The following is a 16,661-nucleotide window of genomic DNA, read 5'->3' as shown; positions in this document are numbered from 1 at the left end:
GCACCGCGTTTCGCCGGTTCGAGTCCAGTTGGTCGAAACATTTTTCATTATCAGAATGTTGGCCGGCAGGATAGAAGAGGTGGTGGTGTACAATTTCTAATCACTAGATCGTGTGCCTCTCCGCAGTGCTCACATGGAGTGAAGGCACACGACACTGCTGATGGTGATTCGTTCGTCGGATGGGGACGTAAAGCTCTGAGCAGACCTCTTGGTGTTATTGGACAGGAGTAGGCTACCTGCCGACACCGGATTTCACCATCTCCCTACTCCATTATCATCGCCCCACATCCAGACGCGCAGACGTCAACTAGAAAGACCTACATATCCTCGGACATTCCCGGCACTAAAAGCAGAAACGGTATTTAGACGATGTTCACGGTTACATGTATAAATATGGCTGCCACATTGTAAAGACGTTATTTATCACCGAGACACTGCCTAAAACCAATGTTCAACCGGCCATGTTTTAAACACTGACGAGAACACTGTTTAACCTCAAATTTTAGGAGTGAATCACAATCAGACGGTATGTACCATGAAATATATGACACAAGGGAGAGTCCGGTAACTGTCAACTTCTCTGCAATTCTTGGCAACCGATATTTTATTATATTCGGGATAATTTCCCTGAATTGTAGGTCACTTCGATTACATACATATCAGAATAACTTGTTCCGATCGTCAGAGGGCTGTCAAATACATCAACCGGGAGGGATTCAGTTATTTGAGTCAGCAGTCCATAGACTGGTTTGATGTAGCTCTCCATGCAAGCCTATCCTGTGCTAACCTTTTCATTTCTACATAACTACTGCATCCTACATCTGCTCTAATCCGCTTGTCATATTCATACCTTGGTCTACCCCTACCGTTCTTACCGACTACACTTCCGTCAAACACCAACTGCACAAGTCCTGGGTGTCTTAAGATGTGTTCTATCATTCTACTTCTTCTTTTGGTCAAATTTTGCCAGATCGATCTTCTCTCACCAATTCGATTCAGTATCTCTTCATTCGTGATTCGATCTATCCATCTCACCTTCAGCATTTTTCTGTAACACCACATTTCAAAAGTGTCTATTCTCTTTCTTTCTGAGCTAGTTATCGTCCATGTTTCACTTCCATACAATACCACGCTCCACACGAAAGTCTTCAGAAACAGCTTTCTAATTCCTCTATCAATGCTCAAAGTGAGCAAATTTCTTTTCTTAAGAAAAACCTCCCTTGCTTGTGCTAATCTGCATTTTATTTCAACCTTACTTCTGCCATCGCTAGTTATTTTACTACCCATGTAACAATATTTATCTACTTCCTTTAAGAGTTCATTTCCTAATTTAATATTTCCTGCATCACCTGACTTTGTTCGACTGCACTCCATTACTTTTGTTTTTAACTTATTTATTTTCATCTTGTACTCCTTACCCAAGACTCTGTCCATACCTTCAGCAGTTTTTCAGATCTTCTGCAGTCTCAGATTAAAGAATATCATCGGAAAACCTGAGGGTTTTGATATTGTCTCCTTGGATTGCGATTCCCTTCCCAAATTCCTCTTTGATTTCCTTTACTGCCGGTTCTATATTAACATTGAAAAGGAGCAGCGACAACCTTGCCTCACTCCTTTCTGGAATGCTGCTTCTTTTTCAAAGCCCTTGATTCTTATCAGTGCAGACTGGTTTTTATACAGATTGTAGATAATTCTCCTTTCTCGGTATCTGATCCCGATCACCTTCACAATCTCAAATAGCTTGCTCCAATCAACATTATCGAGTGCCTTTTCTAGATCTATGAATGCCATGTATGTGGGCTTGTCCTTTATTCGACCCTCTAAGATCAGAAGTAGAGTTACGTGTTCCCACATTTCTTCTGAAGCCAATTATTGATCTTCTCCCAACTCAGTTTCAAATTGTCCTTCCATTCTTATATAAATAATACGTGTTAAAATTTTGAAGGCATGAGATACTAAACTAATGGTGTGGTAGTTTTCACACCTGTCAGCACCGGCTTTCTTGGGAATATGTATAACAACATTCTGACGAAAATCTGATGGTACTTCTCCTGTCTCATACATCTTACACACTAAATGCGATAACCTACGAATAAGTAAATGTACATAATTAGTGACACTACAAAGTAGGTTGGTGTTTTTTATCTTGGTTAATCGTAGTGCTAATTCAGTAAGTTTTCGGCAACTATGGGATAGGAAAAGGCAAGGACTGAGAAGGAAGAGCCGTGGCCATAATAACAGCCGCAGTTGCCTGCTATACAAATGAGGAAACTACGTTGGAGCGTTTCGAACTACCAGAATGCACAACTCACTCGGTTAGCCACTACTATAGTTTCATCTTCCCTTCGCAGAAGCTATTAGATTACACTCTCCATAACAACGCTATAATCAAAACTAGACTTCCTCATACGGTGGCGTGTCGCTTTAGTGTCGATAATATTATGAGATTTCATTTCCTATGAAAGCGATATTCTTATCCGTGGGCAAATCGTGCTCATGCTTAGCAATTATTTGAGTAAACTGTAGGAGGACAAGGGCTGACTAACGTTTGGCGCGCGCACCGACGAATTTCATTGGTTGCAACAAGCAGAAAGTTGCATGGAAGGTACTTCTAGCGAACCAATGTTGAAACTTTAAATGACGTCTAGCTAAACATTGTTTAATGGAACATCGTACGTAACTTAGACGTTATTTAGGTAGACGTTGTCTAAGGTTTAAAACTAATAATCGTTTCTGCAGTCGGCCCATTATTATTAGCACTTCCAAGAGATCAACCGAGCGGTTTGGGTCACGTAGCTGGCAGCTTGCATCCGGGAGGTAATGGGTTCGAACCCCACGGTCGGCAGTCCTGAAGGTGGTTTTCCGTGGGTTCCTATTTTCACACGAGGCAAATGCTGGGGCTGTACCTTAATTAAGGCCACGGCTGCTTCCTTCTCGCTCCTAGGTCTTTCCTATCCCAGCATCGCCATCAGATCCATCTGTGTCGGTGTGACGTAAAGCAGATTGTAAATATTTAAAAAAATATAAAAGAACACTCTCGGGTTCGAATGGGCAGAACCGCACCGGGATTCCGCCACGGGTCCTTAAGTTGTTTCTGAATTTTATAGTGACAGAGGGACGTAGAACACAACGAGATGGGTCTGGTCGCACCACTGTAACACATCGTACACTATCGGGAGTGACAGTCCGTCGCCGTTTATTACGGTCTGGGTTACCGGCGCGTCGTTCACTTCTCCGCCTATCTTTGACTAATGTGCATAAACATGCTAGACTGCAATGGTGTATGGAACCGACGTCACTGGGGACAGGAATGGCAGTAGATAGTGTTTTCTGACGAATCTAGGTTCTGTTTGTTTGAAAATGATGGCTGCATTTTGGTTCACCGTAGACAGGGTGAGAGGCACGAGGCATACAGCGCCAACTGAAGGACTTATGGTGTGGGGTGCTATTGGGTACAAGAAAAATCACAGTTGGTGCGTGTCCAGGGCACTGTGACCAGTTTGACCTACGTGAATGACATCCTGCGACCCGTAGCCATACCCTTTCTGCACGACACCCCAGACGCCACATTTCAGCAGGACAATGCGCGACCACATGTTGCTGCACGAACACGTGCCCTCTTGTTGTCAGGGATGTCAGACTGTTGCCCTGGCCAACCCGATCACCGGACTTGTCGCCAATCGAAAATGTGTGGGATATGGTGAAACGCTGTGACCTAATGCCAACCACCAAAGATGAACTGTGGAACCAGGTGAATGCCGATGCCATCACGCATGGAACACGGAGGACCCAATGCCTACTAGACAACAGGACACATATTGAACCTAGGTGACTGAAATGCTAATCGTTTCTGCAGAGCATGCTAATGAACATGTCCTGTGAATATGAACTCCCTGAACGTACTTGGGGTCCAAAATCATACCGCTATCCTTTCTGCGGCCGTTGACGATTTATGTTGATTCATCTGTTGCTCCCTAATGTGGCGATACATGGGACTTCTCCATACACTTGAAGGCCTTGCTGGAAAAGGACAGATGCGGTTTTAGACCAGATTCTGTGATGTCTGGTGTTTCTAAATGAACCGGTGAAGGGAAGTGCACGCGCAAGAACATTATACTTTTCGTTCTCAGTTTCGGATACCGCTTCAGAAGCTTTACATACTGATGTATCCTTGACTATGATAATCGTAAAAAATATTGTCGAATATTTTCTCATCAAATATTGACGACATTGGAGGTGGCTGCTCCCTTCTCCTGTCGAAGCGGAACGGCAGATACACAACGATGTCCAAATGCCCGTTGTGTAAGGTGCCATGACACGAGACGTTCTGGTTGCCGCGATCACGTATTGATGAACGTGTTTGTATGGAGTATTGCATTCTGGAGGGAGAATCACCAGGCAGCTTACACAAGGACGGAAGTCAAAGTGTAGCGGTGTATGAAGACAGATGTAAACATGAAAATATACATAAGATAATGACGTACTTCCAGACACCCTATACACGTACATGTACTGTAAGTAGAAGGGAACCTGATATCCTCACAATCCTTATAAAAATAGAACCGAGCGAGCTGGCTACATGGTTCGAGTTATGTAGCTTTGAGAGGGTGGGTTCAATCCCCACTGTCGGAAGCCCTGGAGATGGTTTTCCAAGGTGTCCCATTTTCACGCCAGGCAAATGCCGAAGATGTACTTTAATTAAGGCCTCGTTCACTTCATTTCCAGCCCTACCTCTGTCCTATCCTATCGTCGCCATAAAATCTGAGTCTCTGCGACGTAAAACAAAAAAATATAAACATTTCCCAAATCTGTGCAGATTGGTGTTCAGAAGCAAAACGGTGTAACCCAGTAGGAAACGTTAATTCCACAGCGAAGGCATGTCAACAAGTTTCCTGAAAGCCCTGTTTCAATTTTGACATCAAATGCTGAGGTACTGTTGAGTTACGGGGGGATACTGAGGAAGAGTAAGGACACACAATTATTGATCACTAAAGGAAGCTCCATGCAAGTGATCCCGCTGGGTGGCAGTGGCCAGGGACCCTGCTACAGATACAGGCAAAGTCGTTAGTGTGGATTAACTGGGTGTCGTTGCTTCCTGATCAATAATTAAAATAGCCTGGGTACATGGTATGAGGCACACACTCAAAGCATGTGGTTAGGAACAAAACACATGAAGTAGTAGAGATGTTAAACAAATCTATATGATATAAATAATGCATTTACATTACCTTCCTGAATGTGTTTTGGCCCTCTATTCTGAAGAACGCGATGGACCTGGTTCACCTAGATTATTATTGTTATTATTATGTAATATGGTACATTCTGTTAATATGCACTTTTCGTAGAATATTTTCTTAAAAATCACCGTGGTTCGTACGATTGATAATAATTAGTATTTATTTACGTCCAAAAAGCTATGTTTACGGCTTTCCGAAATGCGACGTGCCGGGATTTCGTCCCTCGGGAGTCACTTTCTATGCCGATAAACTTAGACTAGCGAACTTGGGCGCTTTTTTACACCACGAAACCCGCCAGCTTGGCGACTTACTGAGAGGCTGTTTTAGAAGTGGAGTGAAGGCGATGAGGCGAAAACGGTAATGGCCAATTAAAAACAATTCCAGTAATTACAGTTCCGGTGCGCTTAGCTCAACGTCCCCTTTGTGCTTGGCACATGATGGGAGCGTATTTCTCATAGTTAATAATAATAACCGCATGGTCCCAGACCTGTCTATTTTGGCAGAACGCGCCAACAACAGTCCCTATTAGGTGGTTCAATCCTCGAGAGGACATTTCAGTAGTGAAGTCAGGCTACGAGGTGATCACTAGACCCATGTGGATGGAGGAAATCATAGCTTCAAACCCGGCAGCGTCAAAGATCCTTGGATCCTTTACAACGCTGAAATGTGGTGTAAAAGGCAAGATGAGGAGCCAGGTAGTTTGCCATTGCTTTCTCCGCTGGGGCAGAGCAACATCCACATACAACCGGAGACTTCTGTGGCAGACAGAACTAGCAAGAGGCGCAATAACAGCGAGCGCGTATCTTTCTTTATCTTCTCAATAACCAACTGTTGAACCACCACACATTTACTTAGAATCAAACATAGGAAGGAAAAAGGAAAACCTTACACGCTGTGAGACTTGAGAAACGTGCTTACTTGTGACTTTGTTAACGTTTGGTTGATCTAAGGCACTTGGAATTTTCTCGAGAATGCCCTATGATACATTCATATTCAACAGGTCACATTCAAGTGCTTTAAGACCTGCCTGCCAAATGAGCTGCTATCTAGAAAATGCCTATAAAGGTTAAGACTCCTCTGATCGGTCGTGCACTCGAGGGGGACGAGCGTCAGCTGAAATGCACACACGCGGTCAACCGCAAATGATCACAAATTGGCACGTGTACAAACTGAGAAAAAACGTCCGAATTTTTGTAAGCTGTAAACGACCGACCGGTACGTTTTGTGGTGTACGGTACACGCCCCGATAACTTCCCACCTTTTTGGGAACACCCTATAAAATCGAGAAATTGCCATCCTTTCTTAATCCGTACCACTGCAAACCATAGAAGTTGTTGTTGGTGGTACGTAAAACCAATAGGAGTAGAGGTGTAATGAATATGACACGGGCCCCCGCTGCACGAAACGAAATTGCCCCCCCCCCCCCACAAAGAAAATAAATAAATCATATGAATAATACATACAGCAGTTACAATTCATACAAAGGACTTGCTATAAGATTACAACACTAACACTAATCAATCTTAATATATTTTATTTTGAAAGTGAAATATTTTGTGGGGACTTAAATACAACGTATCTGACCCTGTAATAATTAAGAGGGGAATTCCTCAAGGCAGTATTATTGGACCTTTATGTTTTCTTATATATATCTGATATGTGTAAAGAAGTGGAATCAAAGATAAGGCTGTTTGCAGATGCTGTTATTCTGTACAGAGTAATAAATAAGTTACAAGATTGTGAGCGCCTGCAGGGTGACCTCGATAGTGTTGTGAGATGGACAGCAGGCAATGGTATGTTGATAAACAGGGTTAAAAGTCAGGTTGTGAGTTTCACAAATAGGAAAAGTCCTCTCAGTTTTAATTACTGCGTTGATGGGGTGAAAGTTCCCTTTGGCGATCATTGTAAGTACCTAGGCATTAATATAAGGAAAGACCTTCATTGGGATAATCACATAAATATGATTGTTAATAAGGGGTACAGATCTCTGCACATGGTATTTAGGGGTAGTAGTAAGGATGTAAAGGAGAGGGCGTGTAAATCTCTGGTAAGAACCCATCTAGAGTATGGTTCCAGTGTATGGGACCCTCACCAGGATTACTTGATTCAAGAACTGGAAAAAATCCAAAGAAAAGCAGCTCGATTTGTTCTGGGTGATTTCCGACAAAAGAGTAGCATTACAAAAATGTTGCAAAGTTTGGGCTGGGAAGACTTGGGAGAAAGGGGACGAGCTGCTCAACTAAGTGGTATGTTCCGAGCTGTCAGTGGAGAGATGGCGTGGGAGGGCATCAGTAGACGAATAAGTTTGAGTGGTCTTTAAAAGTAGGAAAGATCACAATATGAAGATAAAGTTGGAATTCAAGAGGACATATTGGGGCAAATATTCGTTTATAGGAAGGGGGGATAGGGACTGGAATAACTTACCAAGGGAAATGTTCAATAATTTTACAATTTCTTTACGATCATTTAAGAAAAGGCTAGGAAAACAACAGATAGGGAATCTGCCACCTGGGCGACTGCCCTAAATGCAGATCAGTAGTGACTGATGAATACGGTATGTTTGTATCTTTAGTCGTTCCTTTTTGAAAACGTTACTGTACTCGCGTTCAATTCTAAAGAATGGCAATGACGATGTCAATTATATCCACGGATGACACATTCGATTGTGCGCTGGCTGAGTTAGCGGAGTCTGTCCAGGGTCATAATGTTTCGTTGATAGTTCTTTATGTGTTTCAAAAATGATCGTTTTCCGGAAGAAACCGAAATAATTAGGTTTAAAATATGGAATTTTGGAACCAGTTTTCACTGTTTCTTTAATACGGTAGTAACTTCGCGTAGATATTTGTGAGACAGCGTACCGCTCGTGTTGCGGGCGACAGCTGTCTTAAGACTCAATACAATAACGATAATTTGCAGGCAGGTGCAATCATCTGACAATTACTCTACACACGCACTGTAGAAACAAACTGTTACAGCCCATTGTACAAACACAAGTCACCTTTGCTGTGCAGTTTTTTCTGGGGAAGTCTGCGGACCCCTTAAGCCCCAGGCCCTAATGTTTACGCCATTGAATAGTACCATGCATGCAGTAAGTGTGACGATCGATTCATACATATATTGTACTTGGATGTTAGAGCACTACTCATTTGTAGGTCCCAACGTAGAACTTCGAAAAGATTTCGGGTAACATTCAGCGATAGGCGCGCGCACACAGATACCGTAGCAGCTGTGAGTCATACTCAGCCGACTATTTCTTGAGGTCTTTCTGCGGCATTACGGGGTCGGCATGTTTGTTTACATGTCTTAAAACTGAACCATCCATTGTACTACAAGCAGATGCTGGGATATCCCTTTCCCACCTGACTCACAAAATAGTCTGGGTTATTTTCAACCAACCCAGGACTGCAATGATTGTGAAGGTCTAACTTTGTGTGTATATTGTCTCTATCACTGGCCAGCAGGTGGCCAATGCCAAAAATAGAACAAAAGCTCGCTGTGTACACACACATGGGTAATGTTGAGAAATTACCTACTAGAAATATCTCAAATCTTTTTCATACAGAATTATGTTAAAAATTGTCAGCATTAGTCTATAATTTGTAGCCATTATCTGGTATTCCATCCCCAAAGAATTAGTTACGAGTTACTTTATTTGTATTATTCCTTTTTCTCTAACATTGGGAAAACTCGCTCAGTAAACAGCTAAGCTGGTAATTTTACAGAACATGCATGGCAGAAAGAATTTTTTTAATATGTTCTCTCTTCATGCGAGAGAGGTTCTAGACCCTGTGTATCAGACTCCAGATTGTGGGCTCTCCATATAACACGATCCTTGGTGACACATTTGGTATCGTTAGCCTATTTACCTAACAACTTTAATTAAAAATCAGCAACAAGTCATGCAAAGAAGAGTTGGGGCCCTCTACACATCCCAACAGCTGTAGTTATAATTTCCATGAATAAAATATATGACTGTAATTACATCTTTGCAGTGAAATTTAGGGTTTTGATACCAAACTAAAAAAATTAGGGGATGGTGGCAGTTTTACCATCTGGTTGATGTAAAACTGATGTATTCTTTAATTATACATAGAGAAGTAAGTAACAAGTGGTAAGACCTTCAAACAGAAAAATAAAAACAAATGGGCATTCATCTTGCACATCTCCTATGTCACATTGGAAAGCAAATTTCCATTTTGTTAAGTTTGAGATGTAGTTTTTACCAAAAAATACTCAAATTCAGGAACTTCAGTTTTGATTTTAATCAAACCCATCCTCAGTGTACTGCAGTGTGAAGATTTCAAAGTTGAGTAATTTGTGATAAAAACTACCACTCAAACTTATCATAATGAGTAGACTGACCAGTAATCTCTCCTACAATCACTGAAATTTCATTTCCTGGGTTTCATTTTGTTGAAACAATAATCTGGTATCTATGAGAAGGTGTAGTGAGGGCAACCAAGTTCAAACACTGAGAATGGGAGAACAAAGTTTCAAGCTGATGTAAGAAGGGAACCTAGCAACAACTGGCGTCCATGGAATGAGAAACACACAGCATGCAAGTCACCCTTCTTCACATGCGTGAAATGTAACATGAACCTCTGTCTGAATATACAAAAAAATGTTAAACTCTTTTCATGCTAATTAGCTGGAGTGAAGTATAAACTTTGATCAATCTCAGAGCATTCATCACTAAGAATGTGAGATGACAGCTAGGTCAAATTTTGGGAGGTTGAACTGCGTCAAAAATAAACAGATAAGTGTCCAATGGTTTGTACCAGTGGCCCTTTAAATTTAACAGCCTGCATACGTGTTGGCAATTAGTGTATGAAAATATGTAGTGCTGCACGCTGAATGGTCAGCATCCTTGACTTCCACGTCAGTGCCCCTTATCTACTTTTTTAATTTTCCCTGTGTGCATGAGGAAGTGCGTTTTGATAGAAGGCAGTTCGGGTTTGGGAAAGGTTATTCCAGGGAGGCTCAATTTGTAGCACGGTACAGCAGCAGGTGTTTTATGAGTAAAGAACTGGAATCGCAGATAAGGCTTTCTGTGGATGAAGATATACAGTAATAAATATGGTATTAGACTGTGAGCAATTCCAAATATTTCTTGACGAAGTTGTGAATGGATGGCAGACAATGGTATGCTGATAAATGGAGTGAAAGGTCACGTTGGAAGTTTCACCAAGAGGAAAAGTCCTCTCAGTTTATTACTGTGTTGATGGCATGAAAGTACCTCACGGGGATCACTGTAAGTACTTAGGAGTTAATATAAGGAATTATTTTCATTGAGTAATCACATTAATAAAGTTGTAAATAAAGCTTACAGATAAAGAGTATTTAGGAGTTGTAGTTTGGGTGTAAAGGAGGGAACATACAAGTCTCTGGTAAGCACACAAATAGAGTATGGTTCCAGTGAATGGGACCCTCACCGGGCTAAATTGATTTGAGAACTGGAAAAGATCCAAGGGATAGCTGCATGATTTTATCGGGGCTATTTCTGACAAATGAGCAGTATTACGAAAATGTTACAATTTTTCGGATGGGAAGATTTTGGAGTAAGGAGACGACTGCTCGACTAAGCGGTACATTGATATAGATGTTTATTCCCATAGGGAACCTGAAATATTTGTTCCAAACAGATTTCCTATGGGAATAAACATCTATATCATTCTGAACTAACAGTCCCCTGGGGTCACTCTGACTAAAAGACACTTCATGGCCTAACCTGGGGCTTATGCCCCAGACCCCCTTCGCTTGTTGTTTTTGTTACCTGTCATATTAATAGCCCCCCCCCCCCCCCCCAGGTCTTATTCTGCCTAACAGCCGCAGCTGCATTGCTTCTGCCCCAGATCCACTTTGCTTATCAGTTTTCATAACCTACTTGACCTAGCAGTAAATATGTGGTGGATTATTAGGCGTCCTGAAGGCTTAAAAGTACACTGGTGCCCACAGCACCCCTGAGAGTACAATAACCTAAAGTTTTGATAAAGCAGAAAAGAAGTTGATAGCTATGAACGGAGAGACATTGGTGCAAACTCTACCAGACATAGCAGGAAACAGCGAGAAAGCTGCACGTTCCCTAACCTCTCAACGGGTGGCCTCCAGGTAAAGAAGTGGGTACCTAAATTTCTGATGCAGTTACCAACATTGAAATGTAGGAGGCAGCAGTGGGAATAAACTTTTTATCACTTGAATGACCTCCAGTTCAACAAAAGCTCACTTCTTTTACCTAGGCTATGCTTTTTCTCTTGGAGGACAGAAGGGGATCCATTCTCCATCAGTCTCTTGGATACTTTTTCTCTATAGATGGAAGATTATCCGTACAACAATTGATTGTTATTTTCTACAAGAATCTGTTACTGTGAAATATTCATCAGTCTCAGAAATAGAAGAATCTCTAAAGAACTAGTTAGTTTCATAGTGAAAAAACAGAATTCACTGAAAACCTTTCAGACCTTACATTGGCCCATCGGTTCATATCTACCTGCTGTACTTTCTGAGATACTCAAGGAATAATTCAGAGAAACAAAACCTCTTTTATAATTCAAATTGGCTATACTTGTTGGATACACATTTATACTACTGAATGCATTTTACATTTGTATTTCCCTTACCATTGACGAAAATGTATTCATGTAATCCTCAGCCATAGGAGGTATCTTCCAGAACCAGATAACAATACAGACGCGTAATTATCTTGCCGGTAAGCTTCAATTAGCACGTAATTGCAGCCATCGAATCTGGTCTAATGTTTAACTTTTAGCACCATCTTCATAACAAAAGGATTACTTAATCGCTCGACACTATTAGTTTTTATCAGTTCATAAAACTGACTGCAGAAAACATTTTCATTCCTGCACAAAAGGCTTGTAACATCAAAAATACCGTAATATGGATTTTAACTTGACATTCCCACAAGAATAAATGGATTTTCGAAACTTCAACAATAACAGCACAACCTGGGGAGTAAACATCCGTACTAAACAGACAACTGACAACAGTGGACTTGCGGGCTTTGCGGGCCTGCCGCTTTGTTTGCTCGCTCAAGCTCCATTACCGCGAGGTTCATATCAATATTATAAATACAATTATATAATAAATAATCAATATCATGCAACCAATCAGGTAATTGCTCGGTATTCGGTTGCATCGTCGGTTTTATAAGACTGATGGCCAGTTCCGATAATCTTTCTAAAAACCGTGTTCGTAACATAAATTATAATTGGCAAATCACACTGTCTGTGGTTGTGGTACCCGGTATTCATTCATAATTCAAAACTTTGGCCTTTATTTATTTATTTATTTATTTATTTATTCGAACACACAAAACTTCGAGATTGTCGTCGTCAAATATACTGACAGAAATTATGAATGGTGTGAAAGCAAATACAGTAGTGTATTTGGTGAAAGCTTGTCAGTATTTCTTTATGAATGAAGCAATATACAGGCCTCTTATACGTCACGAAAATACACAACAGTTGTAATTTCAATATGCCTATGTTTTATACGGAGATACTAACTTGTACCGTAAGACATGATATAGGCTTTTTGGGCTGATACGTGTTAAGAAAATAAGGTGAAATTCTTTACGTCACCAGAAGCCTTTCTCGTGGACAGTCGCGATTTTCTTCTGACGACGCAGAGCAGTTTTCTGCGAAACGTAAAGAATTTCACCTTATTTTCTTGACACGGCGTAAGTCCAAAAGTCTATAATATCATGTTTCAAGTACGGGCTGTGAAAGCATCAATGGCAACGTTGTACCGTAAGTCTTAAAAATCACAGTTTGGGTGAGAGCCATAAATATTAATCATCGCTATCCCCTGTCTGTTGCAAGAGGCGACTAAAAGAGAGACCAGAGGCTTTCAACTCGAAAGCGTGGGTTGGCGACCGCGATTTTCGCAGCTGAGTCCGATATTGCTTCCACACCAATCAGTCATCAATGATCTGCTTTTAGGACTGTCGCCTACATGGCAGATTCACTGTTTACCTACCGGGGGAGTTGGCCGTGCGGTTAGGGGCGCGCAGCTATGAGCTCGCATCCGGGAAATAGTGGGTTCGAACCCCACTATCAGCAGCCCTGAAAATGGTTTTCCATGTTTTCCCATTCTCACACCAGGCCGCTTCCTTTCCACCTGCCCTTTCCTCTCAAATCGCTGCCATTAAGACCTACCTGTGTCGATGCGACATAAAACAAATTGAAAACAAAAAAAAAGTTTACCTAGTCCTTTCTTAAATGATGTCAAAGAACTTGGAAATTTATCAAACATTTCCCTTGATAAATTTTTGGATCACTACTCCTTTGTTGGAAATCGCTCTGAAGAAAGTGTGCTGCTTTCCTTTGTATCTCTTCCAGTTCTCATATCAAATAGTCCTGGTGTGGGTACCATGCACTGGAACCATACTCTATAATTGGGGTCTTGTATTGGAAAGCATGAAATCTAGCCTGTTAAGCAAAATACAAGAAGAAATTCACAACGCTCTAGGCAAAGATATAGATTCTATTCATAATCAAACAACATCAACAAGAAAAACTCCAATTCCGGCAGTGGAAAATAACAGTACCTTCACGCCTCTCCACGACTCAAGGGGAGCAGTTTCACATGAATCTCTTAGAATTATTGTAGGGAAAAAAGAAGAGACTCTCAGAGATCAGGAAAAAAGAAAGAGTCGAGAAATAGACACAGTTCCGAATTTAACAAAATTTCATCATCGCGAAAATATTTCCAGCTTAGATGAAGCTTCATCTGGTAGTAGTAGGAAGTCGATTTCATCTCACCAGATTGAAACATGATGACAGCACCAATGATAATAACTCACCTAGGTCAGACGTCTTCAATCATAAACGCAGGCCATCAGCTCAGTCTCCAATAGTTATAGGAATGAAACAATCCTTATCTAAGAACGACAACAAATCAAAGGATCAAGAAATTAGAGCTGTATCAAAGAGAGATTGGTTATACATAGGACGACTAACTCACAGCGCCTCCAAAGAAAAGTTAGAATGCCATCTAAGGAAATTGAATATAACAGAGAGCATAGAATGTGAACAGCTGCAGACAAAAGGTTCCAGGAAAGCTTTTATAGTCGGAATCCCTCTAAAAGATCTTAATCAGGTAACTTGTCCCAAGCCAGAAGGGGTCTTAATCAGACGATTTTGTATTTTTCAACAGCAAAAACAAGGGAGAAGGTTCGAAGATTAACGTCCTCCTATGGAATTTAGAAGGGATAAAAAGCACTCTGGACTTAGCCCCAAGAAATCTTTTTGACGATCAAGACATACTAATCATGACAGAAACCCTAGCAAGTAATATGATCGAACTTCCAGGCTTCTACTCTGAGCAGATCTTCCCAACACAAGGTCCAAGAGGAAGACCAATAAGAGGTCTAGCTTGCTTCTTCAAGCCTTCTGCTGGAAAACTGCATCGTGTATATAGAGATGCGAACTTCATGATACTTGAATCAGAGAGATTAGTAATAATCGGACTATACGTCAAGCTCCTAACTCCAATTGAGGACATAATAGCTACAATAATGTCAGCATTATCAAAGACAGATACATCAAACAACATAATCGTAGCAGGAGACTTAAACTGCAGATTAGACAGGAACGATTACAGGAAAGAAGAGCTGCTCCGAACAATGGAAGAGGAAGGATTTACACTCGTCAATTGGGAATATGATAGGACATATTTCTCTCATAATGGAAGCAGTATGATTGATTTGATATTTTTTAAAGGATACGGATTGCATCGAATGGATCACAGAGTCGCAGAGTATCGTTTGAAGAAACATTGCCCCGTCTTAGTAAGTTTCAAGGTAACGGATCAGTCAAGCATAAATGATAAGATAAAATTCCGTAACTCTATATCTCGGATTCTAAATAAAGACATTCTAAAGCAAGATAAGAGCAGTCTTGATGATCTAAGTAACATAATACTGAAGAAAGATCTACATTCCGCAGCTTTTGCATTAGAAATCTTCCTTAAATCTGCAACTACAACAGTTAAAAAAAAGATGATCACAGAATTGGTTCAAAATCTGAAGATATAGAAAATTATAGCCATCTCAGGAAAAAATATAAGGATCTTTTAAAAAGTAAGCGAAAGGCAAGTTAGCCGATTGGTGTCGGAGGCAATGAAGGACCCTTATGTATCTCTGAAACCTAGGAGTTCACAAACTGCTAGTAAAATAGACATGAACATCTGGGAGGTTCATTTCAACAAGACCCTGAACCAACAAAATTCCTCATATGCTTACTCGAAGAAACCCATTGGAACAGAGTACAACGACTTTGCATTATTTACACAAGAGGTGCACAAAACCATAATAAGCCTAAAAGATAGGAAGGCTGCAGGGCCAGATGGCATTTATAGCGAGCATCTAAAGACAGCTGCGGACATCATCCTACCATCTCTCACAAATCTCATGAACCTGTGTCCACAATTAGAGGACATACCGGTCACGTGGAAAACTTCCATAATAAAGATGCTGTACAAAGGGAAAGGTGATATACATAATCCTAACTCTTACAGGGGGATCGCTTTGGAGAACAACCTATTGAAGTTGTTAACAAAACTTGTAACGGAAAGACTAAACAAGGAAATAGGCGAGAAAATCTCAGAAGAACAGTTTGGATTTAGAAGAGGTACAAATACTACACAAGCAATAAGTAATTTACTAGATGACATGGAAAATTTTATAATAATAATGTTATTTGTTTTACGTCCCACTAACTACTCTTTTACGGTTTTCGGAGAAGCCGAGGTGCTGGAATTTAGTCCTGCAGGAGTTCTTTTTACGTGCCAGTAAATCTACCGACACGAGGCTGACGTATTTGAGCACCTTCAAATACCACCGGACTGAGCCAGGATCGAACCTGCCAAGTTGGGGCCAGAAGGCCAGCGCCTGGTGTGAAAATGGGAAACCACGGAAAACCATATTCAGGGCTGCCGACAGTGGGTTGGAGCCCACTATCTCCCGGATGCAAGCTCGCAGTTGTGCGACCCTTGCTTCTTTGTACACAAGTTTTATGAGAAAGATGAAAAAGCATTGTTTCAAAATGCAGTAAGTCCATACGTGGATAAAATTCACTTTGATGCATCATATTGTGATAAAAATGAAGTCTTTACATGCTGGACAAAGGCTGCAAGGTATGTGTTAGGTTTGAAATGCTTAGCCGGAACAAAATGCAGTCAGTCTCAGTTGCAAACGATAACACTGACTTCTGATACTTGTGACAGCGTTGATGAAGAGCACAGACTTCAATTGTCAGGAGGAAAACTTACTAAGTTGTAATGTTGACAACTTCTGTAATTAAAACAATAATTAGGTACCCAGATGGACTTTTTAATATTAATTGGAATTCTTAATTTTTCATGTTTAATTAAGCTTGTATGCTCATAAAATAAGTTAAATATTTA

General features: G+C 40.9%; 2 protein-coding genes across 4 annotated transcripts in view; one reads left to right on the top strand and one right to left on the bottom strand.

Annotated features, from left to right (window-relative positions):
• Positions 1–12,204, bottom strand: part of LOC136885609 (cAMP-dependent protein kinase inhibitor alpha) — a 57,657-nt gene extending 45,453 nt beyond the window's left edge. For both annotated transcript variants that reach the window (XM_067158284.2, XM_067158285.2), the window contains exon 1: positions 11,855–12,204. The gene's annotated coding sequence lies outside the window, so the exon portion shown is untranslated. The remainder of the gene's footprint in view (positions 1–11,854) is intronic.
• Positions 1–16,661, top strand: part of LOC136885605 (gamma-tubulin complex component 3) — a 309,280-nt gene that overhangs the window by 1,714 nt on the left and 290,905 nt on the right. The gene's annotated exons all lie outside the window — the stretch shown is intronic.

Source organism: Anabrus simplex, chromosome 14 (genome assembly GCF_040414725.1).
Source record: "Anabrus simplex isolate iqAnaSimp1 chromosome 14, ASM4041472v1, whole genome shotgun sequence".
Classification (NCBI taxonomy): Eukaryota; Metazoa; Arthropoda; class Insecta; order Orthoptera; family Tettigoniidae; genus Anabrus; species Anabrus simplex.
This window is presented reverse-complemented; position numbering and strand designations above follow the sequence as displayed.